At 33.9% G+C, this 23351-nt stretch overlaps 2 long non-coding RNA genes across 4 annotated transcripts; both read left to right on the top strand.

Moving 5' to 3' along the window:
* The first annotated feature begins 11744 nt into the window (after positions 1 to 11744).
* LOC133793834 (uncharacterized) lies at positions 11745 to 13065 on the top strand. The gene is made up of 3 exons (XR_009874978.1): positions 11745 to 11813; positions 12375 to 12480; positions 12796 to 13065. It is a non-coding gene; the product is annotated as an uncharacterized LOC133793834 (long non-coding RNA).
* A 752-nt stretch (positions 13066 to 13817) lies between these two features.
* LOC133797501 (uncharacterized) lies at positions 13818 to 22057 on the top strand. Of its 3 annotated transcripts, none has more exons than XR_009875661.1 (7): positions 13818 to 13856; positions 17244 to 17484; positions 18201 to 18295; positions 19253 to 19378; positions 21169 to 21614; positions 21704 to 21871; positions 21951 to 22057. It is a non-coding gene; the product is annotated as an uncharacterized LOC133797501 (long non-coding RNA). The 3 variants fall into 3 exon arrangements; XR_009875660.1 differs by having other exon boundaries at positions 18198 to 18295; XR_009875659.1 differs by lacking the exon at positions 19253 to 19378 and having other exon boundaries at positions 18198 to 18295.
* The last annotated feature ends 1294 nt before the right edge of the window (positions 22058 to 23351 follow it).

The raw sequence follows: 23351 nt of genomic DNA, 5'->3' as shown, positions 1-23351 counted from the left end.
TATATGTGATTAATATATAATTTAGGCCATGATAGAAAAAACAAATCTGGACCCAAGTGAAGTTGGAGATATAGTTGTTGGTACTGTTTTGCCACCTGGCTCACAAAGAGCAACAGAGTGCAGAATGGCAGCAATCTATACTGGTTTTCCTTGTAAGTTTTCACTTTTATTTTTTCAACTGCACCTTTTATGATCTTTATAATGAGCATTTGTATCCCAACAAACCAATCACTTTTGATTGGAATTTATGTACAGTGAGAAGACAAAACTTGGCATTATAAAGAGAAGAATTGTTATTTTAAAAAAAAGAATAAGGAAAAGAAAAAAGGAGAGTTTATGTATTCATCATTACTGTCATGAAAATATTGAGTTTTTTCCAATGGTATATAGTTTATGAGTCTACTTTAATATCAGATGGCAATGCATGTTAAGTTTTTAAAAAGATGATTTTTATTTTTAATACGAGTTTAGCAGAAAAGATATAAATAATATTGTCTTTAGTGTATTCCATGGAATTTGATTTATCTTCATTTATGAAAGGTGCTCTCACAATCAGGTAAAATTTAGCTGAAATAGTTCTAGATACTTTGCTTTTTGGATTGTTTAAATTTATCATACTTCACTATGGCTTCAACATTTTTGTTTGTTGTTGCCTTTTAGTGAGTAGACCCCTTAAAAAGGACTGTTGCAAAATAAATTAGCCTTTAATATGTAAATAAACCTACCATACTGATGAATTTTAGAGACTATAGTGATTGATGACCTCTTTGGTACTCTAGAAAATTTCTTTATCAAACTCACAAGTGGTGTTAGTGGAAAACAATGAATAACAACTTTTACAAAAGTCTGGTTCTAGGTATATAACCTATCTGATTCTAGTTTATTTTTGCTTCTATTTATTTCTTGAATAATACAAATTCTTATTGATTTTGATTTTGGTTCACTTTGACAGTGTGTGGATGAATTTGGTTAGAGACATGCAAGCAAGACATTCATACCATATTATTTAATATATTTCTTGTTTTTAATTTAACACTAAATTTCATTAAAATATGATTGCTAGTGCATGTGAAGAGCATTTAATAGTTTGATAACATGATAGAAAAACAAAGCACGACATTCAATTGTTAGCTTATTCTTTTTATTTTTCTTTGGAAACCTTTCACAAGTATTGAAATTGTTGACATTTGAGATTGAGATGTTTGCATTGGATCTAGGTTTTTTTTTTTTTTTTTAGTTAGGACTTTGTTATATGTGTGTATGCCTATCTCTATTTAGTTTCCTTTATGTGATATGGGTATAATTTTTGTTATATATATATATATATATATTTAGTTTTCTTTATTTGTTTGCACATAATATGTTTGTTGAAATGTCTCTAAAAGATAGTTTGAATGAAAAATAATTTTCTTTTGTTAGTTTGAATGGGATTTTGTTTTCATGTTCTTTCTTTGATGATAAGAATGATATACATATGTTAATTAAGGAAGTTAAGCGGTCATCTATGGGCAACCTTCAATATGAGTCAAAGATGATGGATATTTTATTGGGAAAGTTTGAAGGGAAGGAAGCTATAAATGAGTTACATGTTGGCAAAATTAATAGACTTATTAATGGTGGCGGAGTTGATCAGAACAAAAATAGTAAGACTAAAGTAGTTTTTGAGAGGGACAACAATTTGTTTGACAATGGGACAACTAATCTTAATAAACCATCATCAACCAATTCGCAAGAACCCGACACTGAAGATGGAAAAATGTCAGTTACATTGAGTAGTCATAAGAATGTTTATGGGGTTAAAATCTTGGAGACTGAGAGTGGTGTTTGTAAGCCTAAATTGAAAAACCCATGGTCTAGTGTCCCTTATGAGATGGGAGAGACTCTTATAGATCATGATATTGCTACTAAGGAATGTGAGTAATTCTTGTTTGAATTTGCATTTTTGTCTATGTTTCTAGATTTTTGCTTAAGTAGTTACTTTTTTAAAGATTTTCCAATTTATGCCTTGATATTGGCCATATTGTTTAACACAACTAAAATGTAGGAAAATTTTATGTTTGTTAATAATATAAGTTTTATTAATATGTAAGGGTAGTTTAGTCTTTTAGCCTCTCATTATTTTGGCTATATATTTTGTTGCTCTTGTACTCTTATTTTCATCTCTTTCGTTATAATGAAAACCTAGCCTCCCTTTTGATTCTCTCTCAAATCTTCTTTTGTCTATTTTGCAAAATTATCATGGTTTCAGAGCAATGTTCTTGAGTATCCTCAATTTGGTTGCGCTACGATTACAATCTCGGTGATCGAATTCAGTGCTGAGTTCGTGGGGTTCGGGGCAATGACCCAATTTTTTTTTTAGGAATTTGGCTTTGATTTTGAGGTTTTCGCACCAATCTTGGGGATTTCGCACTTTGTTCTGTCTATTTGGATTTCGATTGTTCGTCATGGCTGGCGCAAAAGATGATTCGCTTCAGTCCATTAATGTGCAATTGAATGGGTAGAATTATTCGTATTGGCATTATGTTATGAATTTTTTTTTGAAAGGGAAACGTATGTGGGATTATGTGTCTGGAACTTCCACGAAACCGAAGGACGACAAGGATGAGAGCTTTGCAGAACAGTTGGATCTTTGGGACGCCAACAATTTGAAAATCATCACTTGGATCAACAACTCGGTTCAACAATCAATCGGTATCCAATTGGCGAAACATGAGACGGCGAAGGAAGTTTGGGAGCACTTGGAAAGGCTGTATACACAGTCTAATTTCGCAAAGCAGTATCAGTTGGAGATTGACATTCGGGCCCTTCAACAGAATAACATGACCGTTCAGGAATTTTATTGTGCTTTGTCTAATCTGTGGGATCAGCTTGCTGTGACTGAATCAGCGGAGTTACGGGCATTTTCCTCTTACATTGCTCGGAGAGACGCACAACGTCTGGTTCAATTTTTGATGGCTCTTCGAGATGAGTTTGAAGGTCTTCGTGGAACAATCCTGCATCGCAGTCCTCTTCTGTCGGTTGATTCGGTGGATAATGAGTTGTTAGCAGAAGAGATTCGCTTGAAGGGATTCTTCCTTCTCCGAATCCCTCTGTCTTTGTAGTTCCTCATCGGCCAACCTCCAATAATCAACACAAGACTCAAGCCAAGGTTGGCTACGACGAATGTAGTTTTTGCAAGCAAAAGGGACATTGGAAGGCTCAATGTCCCAAACTGTTGAACAGGGTGCAATCACCGAATCAATCTCCTCACTGGAAATCTGGCAACCAACCTCATCGATCTCTTCATTCTATGTCTTCGAACATGGCAGCTATTGTTCCACCTGCAGATTCTGGAAGCACTCCTAGTACCTCGATTGATACACTCACAGAGCAGTTTCAGAAGTTCATTGCCTCGCAGCCACACGCCATGTCAGCCTCCTCACACATAGGTTTGCCTTCTAGTAGTACACCAGGTATATCTTCCTCTATATGGGTCCTTGATTCTGGAACTTCACATCATATGTCACCTAATTCCAATTCCTTCATGTCCATTAAATCAGCACCCTCTGTATTTTTCATGACCGCTGATGGCACTCCCTTGCCATTAGCAAGGATTGGCTCGATTTGCACTCCAAAAATGTCATTCTCTGATGTATATCATATTCCAAATCTTACTTTGAATCTTGTCTCTGTTGGTCAATTATGTGACTCTGGTTTCTCAGTTATTTTCTCTAATTCTTGTTGTTATGTGTAGGATCCTCATTCCAAGAAGCTGATTGGGACAAGCCGTAGGCAGGGGGGCTTTACATTTTAGATGAGTTGAGAGTTCCTGATGCTGCAGCTTCTAGTGTCGATTTATCTTCATTTCGTTTAAGTTCGTCTTCGTCTAGTTCTTATTTATGGCATTCTCGTCTTGGACATGTATCTGGTTCACATTTAAAGTACTTAGCTTCCACAGGAGCATTAGGAAAGTTACAAACCCATGATATTTCAAATTGTTGTGGTTGCAAATTGGCAAAATTTTCTGCTTTACCTTTTTATAAAAGTGTTTCTGTTTCTCTTGCACCTTTTGATTTGATTCACTCTGATGTGTGGGGGCCATCACCCGTTCTAACAAAAGGTGGATCACGTTACTATGCCTCTTTTATTTATGATTATACTCGTTTTTTTTGGGTCTATCTTATGAAACATCGTTATGATTTCCTCGCGATCTATCATATGTTTCGTGCTTTTGTTAAAACTCAACATAATTTTGTTATCAAATGTTTTCGATGTGATCTGGGTGGTGAATATACCTCCAATCGTTTCTTTGAATTGCTTGCTTTAGATGGTTCCTTACATCAAACCTCTTGTACCGATACAACAGAGCAAAATGGGGTTGCTGAAAGAAAACATAGACACATTGTTGAAACTGCTTGTTCTCTCTTATTGTCTGCTTATGTTCCTAGTGAGTTCTGGGGGGAAGCCATTCTGACTGCAGCTCATTCAATCAATAGAATTCTGTCATCTGTCACTTCAGGTCTGTCTCCCTTTGAAAAACTTTATGGTCATGCTCCTGATTATTCTTCATTGAGAGTCTTTGGTTCCACATATTTTGTTCTCCATCCTCATGTTGAACGTAGTAAGCTTACTTCTTGTTCCGCTCTTTGTGTATTTCTTGGTTATGGTGAAGGTAAAAAAGGATATCGATGTTATGATCCTGTTAGTCAAAATCTCTATGTTTCTCGTCATGTTGTGTTTCTTGAGCATATACCTTTCTACTCTATTCCATCGGACACCCCCAATCTACACAAATCTGTTCTCACTCGTATTGATCCATTTGATTCTTGTACTGTTGATACTCTTAACTCTGCAGATGTCGGTTCTCAGCCTGTCGAAGTCCCTTCTGTCCTTACTACTGCCCAAGATGCTTCTGAGATTGTGGATCCTGCTCCTCCTCCCTGCTACCCTCAAAGAATTCGTAAGTCCACACAGTTACCGGATTTTGTCTACTCCACTTATTCTGATTCTTTCTCTTCTTTTTGACTTCTATTCACTAACTCTCTGAGCCCTCTTCCTATAAAGAGGCTATTCTTGACCCTCTTTGGCAGCAGGCAATGGCTGAAGAACTCTCTGCGTTGTACAAGACAGGTACTTGGGATATTGTTCCTCTTCCTGTGGGGAAGCGTGCTATTGGTTCCTGTTGGGTTTACAAGATCAAGACTAAGTCTGATGGGTCAGTAGAGCGGTACAAAGCTCGTTTGGTTGCTAAAGGCTTTGCTCAGGAGTATGGGATGCATTATGAGGAAACTTTCGCTCTAGTTTCCAAACATACCACTATTCGTACTCTCATTGCTGTTGCGTCTGCTCAACAGTGGTCCATTTCTCAAATGGACGTTAAAAATGCCTTCTTGAACGGGACTCTTCAAGAAGAAGTTTACATGGTTCCTCCACCAGGTGTTCCTCATAATTCAGGAGAAGTTTGCAGATTGAAGAAGACTCTTTATGGGCTTAAACATGCTCCCCGAGTCTGTTTTGAAAAATTCTCCATCGTGATTACTTCTCTCGGCTTCCACCCCAGTGCACATGATTCAGCTCTCTTTATTAGGTGTACTTCTTCTGACCGCACTTTACTCTCTTTATATGTTGATGATATGATCATCACCAGTGATGATGCGAATGGGATAACGGAGTTGAAACCGCACTTGACTCGTGAATTTGAGATGAAAGATTTGGATTCCCTACGGTACTTTTTAGGGATAGAAGTAGCTTACTCTCCTCGTGGCTATCTTCTTTCTCAATCTAAGTACATTGATGATATTCTCGATCAGGCTCGTCTCTCTGATGCTCGCACTGTTGATACCCCTCTTGAGCTTAATGTCAGGTATTCTTCATTTGATGGTGTTGCCTTGTCAGATCCCTCTCTATATCGCACTCTGGTTGGTAGCTTAGTGTACCTTACTATCACCAGGCCAGACATCGCTTATGCAGTTCACATTGTTAGTCAGTTTGTTGCATCTCCCACTACCGTTCATTGGGCAGCTGTGCTTCGTATTCTTCGATATCTTCGGGGAACTCAATTTTAGAGTATGCTTTTTCCATCTACGTCTACTGTAGAGTTACGTGCCTACTTAGATGCAGATTGGGGTGGTGATTGTACTGATCGCAAATCTACCACTGGTTTTTGCATATTTTTGGGAGATTCTCTTATTTCTTGGAAGAGTAAAAAACAGACTGTTGTCTCTCGATCGTCTACAGAAGCAGAATATTGTGCCATGGCCTCCACTACCGCTGAAATTGTTTGGTTGCGTTGGTTACTTGCTGATATGGGTGTTATTCTCTCAGATCCCACTCTGATGCATTGTGACAATGTTAGTGCTATTCAGATTACTCGCAACTCCATTTTTCATGAGCGCACGAAACATATTGAGATAGATTGTCATCTTACTCGTCACCACTATCAGAATGGGACCATCACTTTACCATTTGTCACTTCCGCTATGCAGATTGCCGACTTGTTTACGAAGGCTCATACTATTTCTCGTTTTCGTTTCTTAGTTAGCAAACTCTCGATGCTTCCCGCAAATGCATCGTGAGTTTGAGGGGGGATGTTAATAATATATGTTTTATTAATATGTAATGGCAGTTTAGTCTTTTAGCCTCTCATTATTTTGGCTATATATTTTGTTGCTCTTGTACTCTTATTCTCATCTCTTTCGTTATAATGAAAACCTAGCCTCCCTTTTGATTCTCTCTCAAATCTTCTTTTGTCTATTTTGCAAAATTATCAATGTTTTCTGTGATCAAGATTCTTAGAATTTAATCAGCAATGACATAAAACAATTGCAATAACTAATCTATTAGATTAGTTATAATGAAAGGCTAGTAATCAAAAGTTAAATGCAGAAAAATAAAGGAAGAACACCCAGAATTTTTATACAAGTTCGAACCAAATCAATCTGGCCTACATCCTGTTTGATCCACTATCATCATCATCATCATCATCAATTGATGCAATCTCTGAATACAATTACAGTTGAGAACAAGTACTTCAGGACTCCCAAGAACCTTTCTCTCTCTAAGGTTCTAATCTCAAACACTTTCTAACAGTTGTGTTTTTCTCTCAGTCCTCACAACACACACACACACACTCAAATTCTCTTTCTTTGTATTCACTCTTTCTCTCAATACAACTTCTCTCCTCTTTCTTTCACATCTTTTTCACACCTCTTCTAAAATAAAAGACAACAATATATATATATATAGGCTGCTAAGATTAGTTGACAGCTAATACAGTTGGGCTAGTTAGAATTTTTAGGAAAGATCTCACATATAATTAATTTTTTGGTCAAATTTATATATATTTGCATGTCCTAGAACCAAGTACTGAGCCAATTAAGAAGTCTTGATATCGGTCATCGTTGAATGGCCTATTGGGGAGCAATGGTTGTGACGACAACGGTGGTGAGGTGGAGGCAAGGTAATGGTATTCATTTGATTGGTGTGGTATTCCTTACATTATTGTAATTTCATGTGAATTTTTTTTATTGGACTAGGTTACAATTGGATGTGAAAGGCAAGACGAGCATATGTATTGTGTGCATCAAAGTCTGACATTTCTAAAGGACATAAGGTTGGGCCTTTTACTTTGTTTGGAGATATATTTAGTGCCCAAGACGACCAAGTGTTGGACTATATATACCTAAGACATCAAAACTTGGTGGAGTAATTACCTTATTCCAATGGTTCTATTTATATTAAATACTTCCTATTTATTTATAGCAAATTTTGCATATGGATTTTTGTTATAGTCACTTTTTCTTTTCTTACTTTAGTGAGTCCATAATTGACACAGAATTCAACTATCTTTAGAGCCACCATTCCTTAGGTCCTAGGGAATGCATTAATGGATATGTTATTAAGTTTGAATATTAATATAATTTGGTTACAATATATTCATTTTATAGTGAAATTGTTTGATTGCATTTGGATATTAATATAACGATGGATTGTTGATGACGAGTCAAGTTTTGAAACACTTGTAAGGAATAAATGTTGTGTCTGAGGTGTTGGCAACCCAAGAGATGAGGAACTCTTTCAGGAAAAGAGAACAATGACACCTCACTACAAGATTTCGTGTGAGCACATATTCATTCCCTATCATTGTAGATTTCATTTTTCGTAATATTTTGAATGAAGTGACATTAGGTATTTATTAAAGAAAGATTGACAATGAAAAGGTTAGAATAAACTGGTAAAATGAGTATAATTGCACTTACATATTTTGCAAGCTCTATATATTTCTCTTATTTTCTCTGTAGTTCCAACTATGTTGTTTTTCAATATTAGAATGCAAGGCTTTCTTTTGAGTGTGGTGTTTAATCAATTACTTAGTTATTGATTCAGCAGTAACAATTATTTTATTTATGTGCTTGAATGTTGTAGAAACCTCTTACTTGATTATGGATTTTGTGTTTATTTTTATATTTTTCTTTCCTTTTTTGTGATGCAAACCAAGTGTGTGTGAAAATGCCTCAATGGACTAAGATTGTGAAATTTAGTGAATGATTCTTCTATAGGCTAATGTGGTTGTTGCTTATTTTTCTCTAGGCCTTTTTTTATTTTAGTTTTAAATTTGGAAGTATATATTATGGAGTGACCTAAATAGTTGATTCTTTGAAGATGAATTTTTGAGATAATACACTACTACAAAACTGTACTTACATCAGAAGCTGAAAACCAGAATTTATCTTAGTAGTCATGGTCAGGTAGTGGATAAACTGTGCTTACTGTGTGGGATGCATAATGAAGAGATATCACATTTATTTTTTCAATGTGATTACATCAAATTCTGTCTAGAGAAACTAAAAGAATGGATCGGTTGCAGAGCTCAAACATGGGACTATTTTGCATTATTGAGCTGGATATCTAAAGCCAAACATATTACTAAGTTCAGAAGAAGCTGTTATATAGCTGCTGTATCAGCTTTAGTGTACCATATTTGGAGAGTCAGGAATCAGGTTTTATGGTCCTCAAAGCTGTGGCATGTTACTCACACAATGGAAGTCATTAGGAGAGAATTAAAGCTGAGATTTTCTGTAATGTATAAAGGGAAACAAAATAGGGATAAGGAATGGTATCAAAATTTGTAAAGTTAGATGTGGATTGTAAGTAAGATAGAAGTAGGAAAGAACTATATTGTACATGATTTGTTTTGAGCAATACAATGATTCTTATTCACAAAAAAAAAAAAATGTACTTAGATGACACACATGAGACAACGTTTTTAGAAGACATGTCTTCTCATGTTAAAAATAAACATATGACGACTGACTCTCTATAACCGTCGTGCCATGCACAACAAAACTTACATTAGACAACAGTTCTTAGAAGAATGTCGTCACATGTTTATTTTTAACATAATTAGACAGCTCTACTCATATTGTTGTCTCATGTGCGTTGTCTTATTATTTTTTTTTAAGGCTTATTAGGATTTTTTTCCCTGAACTATTACCAATCTAAATCGTGCCCCCGAATTTTTTAACTTGATAAAAATTCCCCCTGAATTATTCACAATACTAAAATGTGGGACTTCCGTCCAATTTCGCTAATGGAATGATGATGTGGTAGTTTGGTGGCCGATGTGGTATTGCCACGTCAATGCTTCGTTTATAATATAAATAATAAATATGATTCTTGCCCCTCGAACTATTACCATTACCAAATTATGCCCCCTGATTTTTAAAAATTTAAAATTAAACAATCTTTTGAATATTAAAAAAAGGAAAAAATCATTAAAATTAAAAAAAAAATTGATGGTGACAAAAAATTGGCTTGGGTGTTGGGCATGCGTCAAAATGAGGGTAGTGACATCGTCGACAGACTGGGCTCATATGGGTCCCTTGCGACATTCAACTTTGGTGTTGCCTTAAGTTTTTATTTTGTATGATTTAATTTAATTTAAATGGTTTTTTAGTTTAATGCTTTTTATATTTTCTCATTAATTTTCAAAATATTGTTTAAATTTTAAATTTTAGAATTCGAGGGGCATAATTTGGTAACGGTAATAGTTTGGGGGTAAAATCCTATCTATTTTTTAAATTATACACGTAGCAATCAACATCAGCACTCCAGTGTCACCATATCACTATTTGGTTAGCAAAAGTGGACGGAAGTCCCACATTTCAATAACATGAATAGTTCAAGGAGAATTTTTAACAGGCCAAAAAATTCAGGAGGCACGATTTGGTAGTGGTAATAGTCCGGGGGGAAAAAAATCCTAATAAGCCTTTTTTAAAGGGTCTTAATATTAAATATACTTAATATTATTGGATCACGTATATATTTTAATATTTATAAAAAATATTGTCTAGACATATCTATTAATACTTTAATTAGTTGTTAATTTTTTATATATAATATTATACTTTTAATTAATTATATTATATTAATAATACTTAAAACTTAAATCAAATAAAAACATTATATGTCTAATATTAAGATATGTTACTCATGCATGTTTCTTATTTTTTTGAAACTAAAAAAAATTTATATAAAAAAAATTTAATTTTGTAAAAAAAAAGATTATTCCTTAAAAAGAGAAAAAAAAGTTTACATGTTTAATAAGTGATATAATCTTTTTTTTTGAAAGTAATGAGTGACATAAATTAATTGTGTATTACACGTTTAATAAGTCTAATAAAATAATGAAACTTTATCAAAAAAAATTGAAATTGAAATACACAGCCACTTAGCCCCAAATGAAATTAACAAAAGAAGAAAAATCCCTAATCTTTTAATTCTCTAGTCTACCAGTTGGCTTCTCTGGATCTCACTCAAACTCAGCCTCTCAATCGTTTTTCTCTCATGCTCACGCTCACGCTCACCCGCTCGATCTATTCTCTCTCACACTCAGCCCCCTCGATCCGTTCTCTCACTCAGCCTCTGCAAGAACTCAGCCTCTACAAGAGCTCAGCTCTCGTCTTTCTCTCCATAACGTCGAGTTGCTCTCCTTCCCACCCAGCCTCGGCAAGAACCAGGCGACCCCGCCGATGCAAGAACAAGGCCACCATGGGGGTAAACTAGGCAGACCTCCAATTGTTTATGAGGTAATTTTTTTTTTCAGATTCAATTTAATATGGAGAAAATAATTTAAATATAGTCAGTATATATATTTTTTTGTTGGAATTATTTTTAATTAAGAGAATACACTCTGGTTCTTGTTGAATGGTTCTTGTTGATCGAGCGGGTGTATATAAAAGATTGAAGTGCTGGTTCTTGTTGAGTTTTAAAGAACTTGTTTGAAGAGTTGTTGTTCTTAATTCTTTTCTGTGCATACCAGCTGTTTGTTTCATTGTTTTTCCTGAGTTGGAGTGCATAAATGTTTATTATTGGTGTTAAGGTGTCATTATAGGATCTTGATATTGTGTAGGAATTATTTTTGGGTGTTCAAGGTGTCATTACAGCTGAGAGTTGTCTTGACAACACCAAGATTGATTTTTTTTCTTCTTTGTTTGTTTAGATTATTTTAGAACTGTTCATTTTCTGTGCGTAATTTGGGTATGAGATTGTGAAGTAGATATTTATTTCTTTTTTGGGTTTGTTCAATTTGGTTCAATTACTTTGGTTTGATGTGTTTTGTGTTTTGAAGATTTAACATATAATTCACTAATAAAACGATAAAAATATGTGTTTTTGATCATCACATTGGTTGTTGCATGTTGTATTAGTTAATTAATAGATTTATTCTTATGTGTTCTTATGCTATATTTGCTTCTGTTATGAATATTCTTCTACCACAATGCTTATAGATGGTTTCCTGCATATGGGTTAGTTAATATCTTGTTCTGAAGGAGGTATATGACAGTGTTAATAAATTGATGAAAGAACTCTGTTTTTTTTTATTTATTCAAGTGCTATTCATAAATTATTTCAATTATTTTGTTAGTCTCTCAATTAAAGAGGTGTGATTGTTCCTAAAGAAATGTTAATTCTTCCAAATTTGCATTTGATTCTTTAACAATCTCAATTTGCATTACTTCATTTGAAAAAGTTTTTGCTTTAAAGAGAATGATTTGCTCTTTATTGAAGTTAAGACCTTGTTTTGAGTTGATGACATTTATGTGAGGTACACTTAGACATGATGACATGAATGTTGGAAATTCTTCGGGGAGTTTGAGTAGCATATCAATTATTCTAAGTTGTGTTTTATCCTTTTGGGCACAACCTCAAATGCAAATGAGCCAGAAAGAAACACTAAAAAAACAACACTAAGAGAAAGAGAAAGTCAAGCATTGTTTAAGTTTTGTTAGTAGCTTATTCTCGCTCGGACAGTCTATGTAGATTTTATATTTTGTATATGTGCATACATGTTGCCTGTTTGAGATTTTGGATCTTTCCTCTTTTGGTTTGTGAAGCAAAAAAGCCATATACTAAAATACTACTAAATCATCAGACTGCATCCTATCGACATGCTTACAGAAGTGGACGTCCGAAGGTTATGCTAGTACTTTATGAGAAGAGGTAGCGTAAAGTTTGTTGTAGTAGCATTTTTATCACAATTTTACTTGTAGTGTTCAGTATGAAATAATGATTTATTAGTCCTTAAATTTGATATGGTGCTGGGGTAGATGTCAACTTAGTATAGCATTTGTTAATGAATTTATGATATTTTATGTTCTTCGGTTTAAGTTTAAACACCATTTTGAAATATTTTATATAAAGATAAAAGTGATGTATATAAATATATATATTTATACATACACCTATGGGAGCTGGGGCTTATCAACTATATCTTTAGATTCATTTTCTGATAAATGTTGAATCTAAATCACACAGGAGAGCTGAATGATGGACATGATCAGATTAGATTTAAGATTTCATCCTTCTGGATCAACTCATTTAGAGGAATCTGCTCTGGATTTGGATCACAATTACAGTGGTCATCCTAATTTGCCCTCATCCAGTCCTTCTCCTCTCCAGCCTTTTGCTTCAGCTGGTCAGCACTCTGAGAGTAATGCCGCCTACTTCTCATGGCCAACTTCAAGTCGATTAATTGATGCAGCGGAAGATAGGGCCAATTATTTTGGAAACTTGCAGAAAGGTGTTCTGCCTGAGATCTTTTGGTTTGCCAAAAGGGCAGCAAGCTACAACCTTGCTAGAGTTGATGACTATTAGAGCATTCCATAGCAAGATTTTGCGTCGGTTTAGTCTTGGTACAGCAATTGGGTTTCGATCCGAAGGGGTGTGCTAACTGATATTCCTGCTATTCTTGTCTTTGTTTCTCGTAAAGTTCACATGCAATGGCTCAACCATTTACACTGCCTGCCTGCTGCTCTTGAGGTATCTTATTGTCATTACGTACCTATCTTAAAATATTTCACTCAGTTTTCCTTTTATGTGTCATTTGTTACCTTCTTCTTCTTCTTCTTTTTTTTTTTTTGAAAAGAGACAAAGGTCAATGTCTAATTTTGCTATTCACTTGAAACATAATTGTACATACCCCAATCATCACCAACTATTTTCTAAATTTGGATGGACAGCTAGTTTATGCAGAAAGTTTAAAAGTCATAAATAACCCTTTTGTTCTTTTGGCAAGAGATGTTATTTTGAGCTTGATGTTTTCATATTTCTCGAGAAAAATATTGGCAGAAATTAGAATGTTTTTGAACATGTAGGCCTATTTAAGTCCTTTGTAGTGCTGTAAGTTTTTCTTTCGTTTTCTGAAATAAAATGCAATTTTCCATTTGGGCCAAGGGCCAGGAGGTGTATGGTGTGATGTTGATGTTGTGTAGTTTTCCTATTATGGTGCACCTGCTGCAACTCACAAGGAACAACCATATACAGAGCTTGAAGATGGATTGAGGGGAAGTGATCCACGCATTGGTTCTGGTTCCCAGGTATTCTTCTTCTCCTTGACAAAAATTCATGTTTGCATTTTACATATTTAGGTTGCTAAGATCTTAATGTTGTATCAACATTTTTGGGTAGGATTTATCCTATCTTAAAGTCAAGTTATTTATGTGTAGTGAAGATTATTGTTGGTGGGACAGTATTAATATTTTGGTGGGAATTTTCTTTCATTTCAAATAAGAATGTACTATGGTTTTTCAATCTGTACACAACCCAACCTTATCATTTTTTGTCATATATACTATGATTATGATTTAATTAAAATGCTTAATGGTAGGAGTTCTGCAGCCTGTAGGTCATATGAACTTTTTGAAAAGTGCTTAATGAAACTTGCCTATAAAGAGTTTCCGTGCCTTTGCCTTGGTAGTAAAGAATTGTGTCATAGTTGAAAGAAATTTTAATTTGATCAATGAAACAATGTTTTTGTTTAGAGTTATGCTTAATGAATTTTGTGATGGATGGTGTTTGTTTTGGATCTTGTTTGTCTATGGATTGAAACAATGAAGAGCCCTTTTATTTAATGGAGATTGTATGAGAAAGAAGAGTTCTTTGGGATAAAGTCAAATTTTGAGGATTTTGTGGGATTATTCCTTGCTGATCCCTATTACTTTTAAGGCTCTAAATTTAAAGAATTAAGTATGTTTATTTTTCCTCTACTTTGCTAGATACCAGAGCAGTATCTTCATTTCCTGGTTGAGATTCCTCTCCAATCTAAAGATTATGCATTCCTTTGTTTTGTGGAAATGTATCTTGGAAAATAAGGACTAAAATCAGTAATGATTTTCTGATCACTTTCATATTCTTTACAGTTTTTATTTTGGTATTTTATTTTTTATTAAATAAAGACATTGTATCATTATCTAAAAAGCAATAAAAGTCGTGACAATTCTGTCAAATAATCCCCATAATCACCAAAATCTAAAGGAAATTACAGAACAGTCTTTGATTCCCAAGTCAGAAAACAATGCATTTAAAGTCTGAAGTTTGTCTTGCCCAAACTGCTACCAAAAACTTGATTTGATCCTATATGAACTCAATACAATCTTCAAAAAATCTCTTGTTCCTTTTTGACCATAATGTCCATAAAATGGCCAGAACAGCATTGATTCTATTATTCAGTTCAAAGTACAACAATGACCATAAATTATGTTATTCCTTATGGTTTTACAAGGAATTTAATTATTTCCTTCTATATTTCCTTAAGTTATCTTTTACATTTGTCCCCCGTTAAACCTTGTGAACATTTTTTTCTTGATGTTGTAGACTATGACCTATTTATTAGTGGTTATGTCATTGCTTGAAGATCGTTTTGGTTAGTGAAACTTAGTAACTTCTTTCTGGTTCTTCCATAGGCTGATTGATTGCTTTATTTGTATGTTCGTAGCCTTTGATAGCTTTTACAATGTGTGGGCATGGCCCTCTATACTACTGCTTCACAGTTAATTCTGTTAGGCAATGGGATTGTTTTGTCATTTGTCGTTTTACAATTCTCATTTGGCTTTCTAGATTTGAGATCTGTTCTCAGCTAAAAATTACAATATGTGTTGATTAAGCTTTTACATTGGTCAATAAAGTACAGTGTTAAAAGAAGCCACTCCGTCATCATATGTCCTTTCCTTCTATAAGATTTCCCAAACGTAGATGTGTTACTAATTGTTTCTTATGTCAATCCATGGTAAATATAGTATTGGCAAGTTAGATCGATCTGTAATTGTTGGAACCTTTTCTTTTGAATTATTAAAAAATTGATACATTTGTGTGTGATATGGGAAAAATCCCACATGGATTTGGAACACTTTTCATGGAGTGTATATATATTGCAAGTGCAATGACTTGGGGTGTGCCCCAAGGGGTACCCAGTTTTGTGCGAATGGGTGAGGACTCACACACTTGACCACCACACACGCGCACGCGCCGCCGCCGCCGTCCGTCCGACCGACCGAGCCGAGCTGAGCTGGCTGGCGGGTGGGTGGTGTGGTGTCATATTAACGTTATATTTTTTAAAAAAAAAAACAAAGGTATCTAAACGTTTATATCATCTTATTAATTAAATTGATTTTAAAAAACGTTCTTCTTAATAATACCAAAAACGGTTTTATTTTTATTAATTGAATATAAACGTTTTTTAGCCGTTTTACTCCTCTGATTTATTAAAGAAAAAAAAAACGTTTATGACCGTTTTGGGGATTTCTCTGTGTATAAATAAGATAGAACCATTTTGAAAAAATATACAACAGAAACACAGAGTTCTTGGTTCTACGAAATTTCTCAGAGAGCAATATTATAAAGGGTGTACAAGAACGATCCTCTCGGTGCAGGGAGGATTCGTACAGAGGCTGTTTTATCCTGGGGACGGCGTGGTTGATAGACTGCCGTGCACACTTGGGGCAGAGCCGCGAAACGTCTTAAAGAGAGCGACTTTGTCCGCGACTCAGCCAGAAAAATTTGTTCGGTAAATTCGTTCCATTTTATTTTTCTATTGTGGAATATCAGTAATTGATAATTTCTCAGTGGTTTTGTTTTGTTGGTCCTTTCAATTCAATGCCGTGGTCATTTAGAACCAACAAAAGAACAGTTTTTTTATCATCTGTTTTTTGGGGATGAATCATCGATACCAAAGTGTTGGGAAAAGGAAGCTTTTTTACAACAAAGACATATGTCTTGTTTTCTTTTTTCTTATAAAAAATTAAACCAAAGTTTTCACACGTTCAGTTATTATGTAACTTAATATATGTTATGGCCTACTTTTCTATGGGCTTGAATTAAAAAATTGGAGTCTTTTTGGATATATTAGGTCAATCACTTCTCATCTGGCTTTTTGGTGTAAAGAGCTCAAAGGATTTTTATTTTTCTGATTTCTTTAGCGAGTGGATTTCTTGTTGTACCTAAGAAGACATATTTCTTTATCTCTTTATACCTTTTTCTTATGTATGATAATATTTTACCGCTTCTTAAAATAAAGAAGAAAAAAATGTCAATGACTTGTCATTGGGTTTCGGATGTCTTATGATATGTTCAGTTGCTAATATGTTCTTGAGAACAAGTTTTATTGTTGACGGTGTTTCTTTTAGTCTCCCTCAAACAAGCTTCACTGATCTAGAATTGATAAATAAAGTTATTATTGATGGGTCATATTCTCTGTATTATATTTGCCTGTGTCAAACACTGCAGGTTGGTTTGATTAAACTCACCATGGATGTAATGGTTGGATTATACTGATATTGATGGACATATGTTATTTTAGAAATTGAATATTCATTTTGACGTATCATGAATTCTTGAAACTGAGTTATTTTATCCTCCCTATACATGCCATAAACCGTTCAAATAAACTTTTAATTCTTTTATTGCCTAATTGCTTCATTCCTGTCTAGGTTGCAAGCCAAGAGACTTATGGAACCTTGGGTGCAATTGTTAGAAGCCGAACTGGAAATCGACAGGTTGGTTTCCTCACTAATCGACATGTGGCTGTTGATTTAGATTATCCAAACCAGAAAATGTTTCATCCTTTACCACCAAGCCTTGCACCTGGGGAATATTTGGGAGTTGTGGAGAGGGCAACATATTTTATCACAGATGATCTTTGGTATGGAATCTTTGCTGGAACAAACGCAGGTAATGAAATTCTTAATTTCTGTAATCAATTATGCAATATTAAGTTAGACTGAATATACTAACATATGTGTTTAAAACATCATATTATGTAGGGTCATGAACTTGTGTGTCTGTATGTGTTATCACATTCATTAGTACCTCCCTATTGAGAATCCAACATGTGGATGATGCATTGATACATTGTTATTACTAATTTAAACTCGATTCACTAAATTCTTTTAGATAAATGTTTATTACGAAGTGGAGTTTATACGCATAGTATGCTGCTGCTGTTCTCAGAATCTTGTGATTATTTCTAGGTGCAGATTCTTTAGAATATTTGAATAGGGCCAATAATTTGAAAACAAAATTTGCTTATTCTCTTAACCAAATTTTAGCTTACAACTTGCCATGGCTTCTTTCTCTTTTGCTCATACTCACTATTGCTACCATATTTATAGATACATTTGTTCTAGATGTGACAAGATTTTCATCTTTTCTTTTTATGGTCCAAGCATATACAAGCACCTTCGTATTACAAAGATGCCTCACAAATTCTAATATTCTTGTCATCAAACTTTTATTATAGCTCACAGTTTCAGCTAAATTTGTGAAAATAAGAAATTATCTAGATCATGCCCTTTTTTCAATTATGGTGTGAAATCAATGTTAGGAATTTTTTATAGATAATGTGCTTGTTTTTATTTATTTATCTCTTTTCTTTTCTGTATCAGAAGACATAACGAGGAAAATCAGAGGAAACAGAAACATAGAAAAATAGCAAAAAGTATAAGTGATCTCTAAATTAGAGGAACAACCTCATCAAATTTTGGTACATTACTCGAATCTCATCCCCAATTAAATTGTTATTGTTTTCTTGCTTTCATTTCTTTCCCCATACCCCTAATGGAAAAGAGTTATCTAACCTTCTATCACTTCTGGGTAACAAAAAGTTGGATGGGTAACTGATGATTAAAGACATGCCACAATCTCCTGAATGTGTCGTTTCTTTCAAGAGCATTGTCTTCTGAACTTTTATTTGCCTCTATATCAATTATAACTACATTGTATATGTATGGAAATGAATTTATTTGTATATACCCCATGTTTGTATATGCATGAATATCCTTTTGTAATGACATCTTTAAGAGACTAAAATTAGATTAGAAGTAACTACCATATAATATGGGCAACTTTTGGAAAAGGGACAAACAAATATAAAATTAGATAATTAAAAAAAAAGGGAAAAATAAATAAGTAGGGAGAGTATCAACAAATATATATATAAACTAACAAATCATGTAATCAGTTTTCACTGAATGCGTTCGAAATTAAAATCCCCTATTGTCTTCATTGGTGCTTTACAAATTGTATTATATTAAATGTTACTAAAATAGAAACAAGTCAGAAATAAAAATGAAGATGACAAAAACACTACTGTAAGTTTGAAAGGCATGGATTAGGAGGAAATAACCTTGCTCTCAATTAAGCAATCTTTTATGTTTCTCATTTGTCCTGTTTTGTATGCTAGTTTGTCCCTCATATTTGCTAGCTTGGGTAGAAGATTTACTATATTACTTCAGACAAGGTGCCTTTTCTACGATGAATGTGCTCTTTTACATCATTCTTTCAGTTTATGCCTTTTCTACGATGAATTTTCTCTTTTACATCCTTCTTTCAGTTTATTCATAGTTTGAATGAGAATGTATGGTCTACTCTAATTTATTATTTTTGGTTATACCATTTGTGCCTTTAAAGTGTTCTTAAATATATATACTTCAATTTACAGTTCATCGAAGAAGGTGTAGAGGAGAATAATACTGATACTGGTGAAGGAACTGGTGATGATGAATGCATCTCTATTATTAATGAACGAAACATAGAAAATGTAGGTTCTTTGCACTTGCAAGATCAGGTAAAGTTTTATTAAACCAGGGATTCTAGTATGATATTTATCGCTTCTTAAAGCTAATGTCAAAGCTAGTGATAACTCTAGGATTTAGAGTTATTCTCACATCTTTAAACATAATTTTCAAACCAAAACAAAAGAGTAATGAGTTGTAAGTAGTGTAATTGTGTCCATTTAGTGTATATTTGTATCAAGGGACTGTGTATCTGTATTATCATACTTTTCTTAGTGATTTATGTAGTTTCGTGTGTATGTTAATCAGGAAAGGAGGCTAAAGCAGGTGATTGGGAGCTTTGGATCATGAAGAGGAACAATTCTGGAAAGAGCATGTTGCTGTGCTCTTATTGCTGTAGCAAACCTGCCGTAGCAATTGGCAGAGCCCAGGGAGGAAACGTGACATATGCCAGTTGGACTTAATGAGACATAAGTGGCGCTGAGGTGGCGAGAATATTGTACAATTAAGTCAGCTGGATGGTGTGGCAAAGGACAGGGGGGAAGATTGACTTTGACTTGCTAATTAGGGTAAACCAAGTACCCTTAAAGAGAGCCCAGCCGAAATATGGAGGAGGGGGATCATTTTTGGAGGATTCTGAATATTTTTCACTAAGAAAAGTACAGAGAGAAACAGAAATAAAGAAGAAGAAGGAGGAGAGAAAAAGAAGACTGACGCCTAAGGGGGACTAGAGCTCAACACTCAATTATCTCTAATCTTTATTTCTCTTTAATTTTGTATTATTTTCTCATCTCAAATTCTGCTCAAACTCCATGGAAATATTCTGTACTGGTTTTATGTTTATAATTTCAGCTATGAACTAACACTCTAAAGATTTGGGTGGTTATGAACCCTTATGTATGAACTAAATTTCTAAATGCATGGTGAAGTTGTTTATGTCATAGTTCAATTGAATGTGCTGTAATGTTAATTGAATGTTAATTACTGGCCATATTTAGCATTTATTAAGTTAGATCTAACTTGGAAAAGGGAAGTCTAGCTGAACCCATTCAATTGATGCAAGAGATTCATCTATTTTTAGGTGATTTTTAGTAGTGGAATAGGACTATTTTGCTGCCTTGTATAACCCAAAGATTTGGTGCTTGATGGATTGTTCATAGTCTGTTTTAATACAGGAATGTATTGAGGGAGGTTATAAACAATAGATAGTAAGTTTTGGGAAAAACTCACTGGGTTTTACGAAATCTGTTAACTGTGACATAAATTGCTGAACCATTGCTGTAGCAACTGGAACGAACCAAGGGGAATTAACCACCTAAATCTATTTTTCTCATATCTGAAATCCACCCAGAATTCTTCCATTTTGATCTCTGATTTTTAGTTGAATTAAATTGCTCATTTACATTTATTTTCAGAATTAATCATTCAAAATTTCTCTTGATTTGGTTGCTGTATTATAAACTGTTTTTGGTTGATTTTACATTAATTTAGTTGAAAAGTCCCTGTGGAGACGAACTTTGATACATTATCACTGTATTACTTGTTGCCGATTGTGTATACTTGCACATGTTTTAAACGTTAGAAAATTCACAACAGCTAGACATTTGCTTGAAGAATTCTGAAGAAATTTGGAACTCATTTTCCAACGTAACTGTTGAAATAAAAAACAAAATGTCAGGAAATTGCAATTTTATTTATTTTCTTGATAAGAACTTGAATTTCATTGGTGAAATTGAGGAAGCATGTCCATCTTCATTTATTCTTTGTTTAATGGTGCTAGTGTTAGTTCAATATATTCGAATTGGGATACTACAGTCTTACTTTGTACAATCTTCTAATTCAGGATGAGTGGACATTAGATTGTGCTGAGGCAGGGGAGCTAGAGGACAGAGCACATTATCACCAGGCCGGTGAAAGCAGTGTACCTGAAACTTAAGATACAAATGACGAGGTCTCCCTTTGCTCTCTTAACCTTTATTTTTAAATCAACGTTTTTAGTAGAACAATTATGTGTGCTCTTTTCATTCTTTTTGAAACTGTTCGGAGCTGAGTTCTATTCTCGGTCTCAAGTATGCTGTTAAATTTATTTCAATACTATTTAGGCTTAAGTGCTTGACGTAGATGAATATGGATATAATATTATCCTAGAAATTACTGTTATCTTTAGTTAGTATCTGATTTTATTTGAAGTTCTCAGAGTAAGTTTTGTTTTTAGTAATAATTGCCTGTCTATAAATTAATTTATCTTAAAGAATCTCCTCCAAATGATTTGAAGAACCTTATGAACAGGTAATACATTTGAAACTCATTTTAGAATATAATATGGTTTGATATGGAAATAAAAAATTAATATGTTCTTCATATTGATGTATATATAGTGTCTCTTCACACATTAAGCGAAAGACCGAAAGGAATGAAAAATTTTCAAGTGGAAAATAGTCAATTGCCCTTGTCAAACATCGTCAGTAGAGTGCGACTTTTATATCATAAGGATGATGAAAGACTATTGCTTGAATGAGATACACATGCGATGGCTAACTAGTAATGTAAGTGTATTTATTATTATTGAACTACAATTCTATTAGATTTAATTTTTGACTTAGTTTTTTATTTTGTGTTTTGTAGTGTGGTGGGAGTAATACATATACACTAGGCGAAATTAATGAAACTCGAAATGAATGGGCAGCCAAGCTTCTTGAGCGGATGAGTCATAGCTAGAGTAATTTTTTAAATCTGAATTAAAAAATATACTAATTGCAGTATTTAGTTAGCACTTACATAGTTATTCTAAGTGTATATTTTGATTTTGTAATTTTTAAATTTGGAACATACCGAGTCCTATTGATTTAATCTGCCTATTGATTTTTTTCTGAACTATGTTGTAGTTACAGAAATTATAAATGAATATAGTGGTTGAAAATAAAGAAATGAAAAAATTCTCATATTCTACATGGGACGTCGGTCTCCACAAAACTGTCATTTATGTATTGCATGGGACGATGCTTGCACATAAATTGTCATCTCATGTACTGCAGAGGAAGACGCTTGAGTAGGAACTGTCGTCTCATTTACTGCAGTGGATGACGCTTGCACAAAAATTGTCGTCTCATGTTCCACAAGAGATAACGTTTGTATAGGAACCATTGTCTCATGTACGACAGGAGATGACACTTTTATTTCAACTGTCGTTTCATGCTTTACATGGCATGACATTGCATGGGATGACGGTATTAGAACCGACGTATGAGAGTCCATACGACGGTTTAAAACCATCGTCCCATGTCAATTTTGTAGTAGTGATATTTTTAAACATTTTAGTCCTAAAGATGATATGAATATTAATTTTTATTTTGTTGCTTCTTAATGTTAAATTGAGGCACCTAGCCATTATGAAGGAAAGTATATAGAATAATTTATTGGAGTATCCTCATATATATTTCAAATATTTTAACTATGCCAGTGAAGCTTAAAGAGATTGTTTGGGCTTTATATTATTTTATGCAGACAAGTATAGTGTTTTTAAGGGAATAAATGATGTGTTTAAGACTTATATATTTTTAATAATGTACAATATTGAACAATATTTGATTTTGGTGGGTATATGTTTTGATTTATTTGTGTATTGATTGATTTGTGAATTAAATCTAATGAAAGAGGAGGCTAGATGAGACGAGGCTCTTTGATGGTCAATTATGATATTATGTCATCAAACATGGTATTTTCTCTATAAATTTCTCTCTAAAAGTTTTTATGCAATACTCGTATCTTATAAATCTTTGAGTGGCATGTAACTTTATTGCTAGTGCTTGATTATAGGGTGCTCCTAAATTTGTGTAGTGAGGTGTAATTTCTACATGCAGATGCTTGCCACACAAAGTTTCGTGCTCTTGGGTTTCTTTCTTTTTCTCATTATAGCTGAGAAATTAACTTTAAGTCATTTTTATTTTTGAGGAAAATCTTGTCAACACTATATAAATGCATATCTAATTCATATGGTTCAGTAAAATTTGTTACTCTGTTGTATTG

The sequence above is a fragment of the Humulus lupulus genome, chromosome 8 (assembly GCF_963169125.1).
Source record: "Humulus lupulus chromosome 8, drHumLupu1.1, whole genome shotgun sequence".
Taxonomy (NCBI): Eukaryota; Viridiplantae; Streptophyta; class Magnoliopsida; order Rosales; family Cannabaceae; genus Humulus; species Humulus lupulus.
This window is presented reverse-complemented; position numbering and strand designations above follow the sequence as displayed.